Source organism: Bacillus rossius, chromosome 1, assembly GCF_032445375.1.
Source record: "Bacillus rossius redtenbacheri isolate Brsri chromosome 1, Brsri_v3, whole genome shotgun sequence".
NCBI lineage: Eukaryota > Metazoa > Arthropoda > Insecta > Phasmatodea > Bacillidae > Bacillus > Bacillus rossius.
Window position 1 is genome coordinate 174,498,871 of NC_086330.1, and position 6,571 is coordinate 174,505,441.

The following is a 6,571-nucleotide window of genomic DNA, read 5'->3' on the forward strand; positions in this document are numbered from 1 at the left end:
CCCTTTTATACGCGGTGACTTCCCTGACAAGCTGGAAGAAGAACAGTCTCGTCTATTTGGGGGAAGCCAGCCCAACTTCCGTTTCCGTCCAGATCTGCGCGCAGCCGACGGCGCACGAACTCGTCCGACGACGGCCGACCTCCTGCCGCAGCGTTTCAACGGCCGCGCGCTCACTGTTGCGCAGGTGGTATTCATTGACAAGTCAGGGGCACTAACCTTTGAATGTGTACGCAGCTACACACGTTACAACATACCAGCTGATTTGTCCGTGTTTCGCTATGGAACTCTACAGGCAGAATACTTTCGCACTGCTCGTTCTACATGTCCTCCCTTGTGGGTCCAGCAATGCCGCACTTTGAATGAAAAAAAAAAACCAAATAAAATTTTGAAAATAATATTACCTACAACAAATTGGTACAACAAAGATAATAAAAAACCCAAATAACCTTATGGATCCAACCGTTTTTAAGGGTATTCAAATCACATGTTTTTAAAACATATACACTGTCAATATTATGGCAAAGATAATAATAGAAAGTCTGAATACATCTTGAATCCATATTGAATACAGCATTAACAATGTAATTGATGTTGCAAGAAAATGAAAAAATAACATTACCAGTGCAACAGCTGTTGCTAGGAGATAACTTATTTCACGGCTCGAGCCTTCACGTCTCCGCGTTACGTGAACAACGGACAGGCCGAAGAACACTCTGTTTTATTATTATATATATATCTATTGACCGGGAAGATACACGGATTCATTTCGTGATAGGCTAACATTCAAATGCTGCTTATGTATTGGCTCACTGCTCGCCTGAACCAGTCTGAGCCAATGAGAAAGCCTCAACCAAAGAAATATCGAATTACAGACAAGACAAGTTGAGATGACTCACGAGTCAGCAGCTAATGAACTAGCGTTATTCGCCCCGAGTAGGTGTAGTCAAACCTGAAAGTCATCTAAACCGCGAATTTTTTCAATCCTTATATATAAGCTTTAAACTCGGGGCTCAAAAAAAAAAAGATTAAATATCTCTGAAAAGCCCTAAACGTTTCTTAACGAGATATTTCTGCACCTACTAAAAATATATATTTTTTAAATAACATATAATCAATACCAATCAATAGGAACCTGAGAAATATGTATTTTTATTTAGAAGCAGGCTGAAATGTACCTACAAAACCAAGGATTTGTATGAAATTTAGATTGGATCGAGGGTAATTTGAACCACCCTAAAGGATACAAAACAACTAAAAAACTACATATTACAATAAAACAATAATTTGTAATCCGGAACAAAGTTGATCTATGGTTTAGAAAAACTTAACGGACCGACCAAAACAGCTTGATTAACTACAAGGCTGTTGAGTTCAGACGATAAAATAACAAAGAGCACTGTAAATATCTTTTTGTAAATGGAACAAAAACTTACATCTAAAATTACTCATTTACAATTTGTACATGTAAATAAAAACAACTGTTCTAAACTTCCTAGCTTGTAAAAAAAAATCAACACCTAGAACAGAAAAGGGACAAGATAAAGTAGCAAAATTAGAGGAAAATATAGGATGTGATATGTTATGAACATGCCTTTAATATAATTAATTCTCCATAATAGCTCACATTCAAAATATATTTGAAAAACTCCATACAATCATAAAAAAAAAAATTAACCATATTCAAGTAAGCTGCAAAACAATCCTTAAGAGTCTGTTTGACTTTACTCAATATGTTAATCTACATCAACGTTACTGAACTCAATAAAGGGGAATTAAATGGAGGGGGACAAAATGCGTCTCCATAACATAATATATACTTCTATAAACACTAAGTCGCAGCATTTTTACATTCATCCCCTCACTTAGCAATACTATTGCAGCGCTGCATGACAGGAACACAAATAAAGCACAGACTAGATAATTTTGGCAGTGATCACAGTCACCTAAATTATTTTGCATTAGAAATATAAATCAACAACATCTCTAAAACTATGAATGCATCCCAGATTATTTAAATATTATATTAAAAAAATATTACTATAACCCGCATGAACAAAAATTCTTTATCAAGTACTCACAACTAGGCTTATCACACAAAATACTTATACTTAATTTCCTTATCTTTTTATTGCAAAACAAGTATAATACACAAGCACTTAATAAGTCCATTGATTTGCCTGAACACATTACAGCATTAGCAAGCATTATTAGATAATTTGATAATGAACCTAACAATCCACTAAACAATTAAATGGGCTCATCACGCTCAAAAACATAGACGCAAAATATAAAATTTATCTAAAATCAGGACCCTCAGATACGTGCCTTCGTGAGTAACAATTTTCTGAAATATTAAAGTGATTAGTTAGCAATTAAGATCCCACATACGCCGGTGTATATTACAAATTGTATGAAAATAGATGTTATCTCTTGTCCTCAATATTATCAGAAGACTGAATAATTAGCAACATAAGTTTTAAAATAATAAAATTATTATAAACTTTCAACTAGCCATACACAATAATTGTTATCTATATTGAATTTTATTAACTCTGTCCAACTCTTGATTGACTAAAAAAATTTTCATTTTAAAAATCTAATTCTATTAAGGCATACCAGGTTTATAAAATCACTTAATTTTTTGTATCACTGTGATTTCATTCATTTATTGTTATGGTAATGATAAAAATATCAATACAAAATGCCAGGAAAAATAGAAATATCACAGCAACATCTCGCACATTTTTAGAAGTCACACTAGAGAAAATGGCTAGCTTCTCTGTAGCAATAAAGTATTAAATACTCTGGCAAACAAAAAAGGCAAATCACTCATTATTAATTCTCATTCACTGTGCACTTAGTAATAACTGAGGAAAAATTCCGCACGACTCACTTCATGGGTAACAGGATTCCATATTCTTTATCGCCTGCCTCCACTACCTCGTTATAATCATGCAGCATAGTAAACTTGAACAATTCCCACTTACTTGTATGAAGATCTCTTAGACAATTGGCGTTGTAAAGAAAAATTATATCTGTTTCATCTCAACAGCTGCACCACACCAAACTGTATCAAATAGCTTGTACGCTAGAACCGACGATCCCGATTGAACAGCTTACACAGCTGCCCGTATTGGCCTGCCCGATAATATTGACAATGCTGTCTTCTTAGTACGCAAATTTGAACTACAACCAATAATTTTAATTGGAATTACAGGAGTTAAACGATGAAGGATTCGTACAACTATACTCGCATTTTATAAAGGAGTAAACTGGTTAATTCATCGAGCACAAGCCAGCGTAAAAATGCACAAATTTCAATATTAAAATGTCACATTCCTTGGTGGAAACAAAATTACAATCTTTCTCGCCTACATCTCACAGTCGCCTCTCTCGTCACAACAACGGCCACTAGCCAAGCAAAAAATAAAAGGCGACGATACTACCAACATCACAACACGACCAGCCCCGAGCAATGCTAAGTGTATACACGAAGTAACCCGAACATCCCCGACTTAACCGCGGCGTCACCAGCGTACACTACGTTATCAAACAACACCGCTCTCAGCGGAAAACGCGGTAACAAGAATCCTGATTAAACACATGCTCATGGGTAACACGCAGAGTATTAAACGGGCCTTAAAAATAATACAACTCACCAACAGAATAACCATCTCAGTGGTGAAGCGAAATCAATCGTCATACTGTTTTACTACAAAGTAGTGTTCACAGTAATAATGGGTTTGGATTTTTATGTACTGCCAATAGTTAAAGTTCTTTGTAAACCGTTCCCTGAATACTTTTTTAGTATTAACTGCGCAGATTAATAAGTTATTAAACAAAATAATGTCTAATTATTGTATTTGATCATATTTTGCATTGTTAAAAATCATTACGCTTTAATTAAACATCAATTTAATATTAAGTTATGCGCTAGTTTTTTGTGAGAAAGACTCACTATTACGTTATCTTTAAAAGATTTGTGCAATGGGAGTGCATGACCATATTCCTGTTTCGGAATATTTTGTGGTGTTCATATCCTTGTTGACAACAGCAATTTTTTGCTTAATTTTGTGTGTTTTTTTGTATTTTTTAGGTATTTTTATTTATTTATTAGTTTTTCTTCAACAGAACAAGTTCTAAGCAATGGCGTATGTCCAAAAACTTAAATCAAGTCACTCAGTATTACCTCGTATAACTTATTTCATATATGCAAAAATAACCATAGCCATGTGTTATACAAATTTACCATATTTTTTTTTGTATTTTTACAATTTATTTCTTGGCAACAATTTTCCGAAGTAATGTTTTATAAAATTACAGAATTTTTTTCTGTGTGTACTAATTTGTAACGGCCACGCGCTACTGCAAGGAGCGATGACTTCGCACAAGCGAGCACGAATGTAAAGGCTGGCTTAGCAGCAAGGTAATTACGGAACAATGGTAAAATAGGGCTGAAAGTTTGGTACAATTGTTGTGAATAGAGAGTGGTGGGTAACCCAATAACGACGCTCAGCATTTGACGTATTTTCCATTTGTTCTGCCCGTCGCCGGCGGAATCGCATTAGGAAGGCAGTCTCCCGGGGCCTTGACGCGGCTACGTCATAGGCCGGCGCGACGGCCAATTAGCTTCGCCCCGGCGGTCCCTCTCAAACCCCCTTTCCCCCATACATCCTGGACTATAGGCTTCTCCCGCGGAGAAGATTAATGATGCGCTTTTGACTTCAGCCGCTTCGGGCGAAACTCTTGGTCCTAACAATATAAGGACCGGGGACATTGACGCGATTGGTCTGATGTCAGCTTAACTTAAAAAAACTTTAGGTTTTTGTTGTTTTGTCATTGTTAAAGACTAACACATCTCGTGTTTTTATAAGATGATATCCTTGACCATGTACACAGTAGTAAAAATCGTAAAGTTACAATACAATTTAAATTATGTGGAATACAAAATCTTAAACACAGTTCCTACACTGGTCATTCAGTACCTACTTAAGTTCATCTACTGAACGTACATGGTTTGTTAGGACGTGTGCCAACATAAGTATAAGAAACATTTACTAGTGACAAAATATTTTACGACTCGACAAAACAAATTTCAAAGTGCAAAAAAAAAAACAACTAAGTTTTTACTATCTTGTGGACGTTGCAAAAAATTAAATAATTCCCAACTGGTTAAAGTGTTATGCGTGAAACAGTGACTAAATACCTAGTTTTTTATTACACAATGTTGGGACAGCAAAAACATAAGCGCACAAATGTTCAATGGAGTGACGGCCAAGGTAGAAAGCCTGTTAGTGTGGCTCGACACAGTTCAGACACGCCAGGCCCACAGGTGCGTGAAGTCCTGCTTACACGGCGCGCCTCTCGCGCACAGTTAAATGCTCATGTGTTCGTCATCACTCTCCTGCCGCGACCCGGCCAAGAGGCTATGTTAGCACGCAGTCTCAGTTCTAGGTGTCCCAGTATAAAAAAAAATCTTTCTAACTGCAAAAGTGTTAGAAGAAAGCACAGCTTACTGACAATTGCTAGTGTCTCGCTGGGCAACTGACTGAGCAGTAAAAATAAAATTGCAGTATGGTTTTTGAGTTAAAAATCATGCTCGAGCTTAAAGCTACGGCCACACGGAGCGCTATGCTCGCTACGTTCGCGATGTTCGCTAAGCGAGTAAAATATAGCTAGCTGCATCTCAGGTGTCACTGGCCACATAAAGCTGTGTTCGCTATGTTCGCTATGTTCGCTATGTTGGCGATGTCACCGGTGTTTGGATCTCGGTTATTTTTCTAAACGTCGATGATTTTGCGCATATGCAGATAACCAAAAACATCTGTTTTCACGTGGAATTGGGCTGTAATTCTGCGTTTGATTTTTAGGAAGTTTTTTTCTCTCTGTATTGAGCTTCAAATAGTCATGTCGACGGGAATGTTCAGTGAAGATTACGAAAATATCCATGGTTATGGAATAAATAGATGGAAGCAGGATATAGAGGAAAATGGCGTTGATTTTTTTTTAAGGGAATGCTATCAAACTGTGCTGTATTAATTCTAAAATGATCCCTATTTTATTTTTACATCCTCTCAAGCAAACTGCTTCAACATATGATGGAATTATTCAAATTATTTTATTTTTGTATTAACTTCATGATTCCATTTATTTTTACGTTGACATACTGTGATAGCCAGCAGAATATTATAATCGTCGGAATCAACACTCGAATACCACGGGATGTGTCTCTCCAACAACGCGAAATAAACTGATCTGTCTGGCCACCTGGCGCAGCGCAGGCCTACATAGCGTACATAGCGAACATCGCGAACATAACAAACATCGCAAACATCACAAACATAGCGTAGCTTTCTGTGTGGCCTCGGCTTAAACAAGCCAAAATGTTTCAAAACATTAACACGAACGAATTGTTTCTCTATCTTGCGAGTTGTAAACGCCATAACTTTAGAGGCGCAGATGTAACTTCACTTTAAAAAAAATACTTCTTACAAGGATAGTCATTATTTAGCCTGCTATCTAGAACAATTCACCAACCAATTAGAAATAATAAATTAGTATCTGACCATGA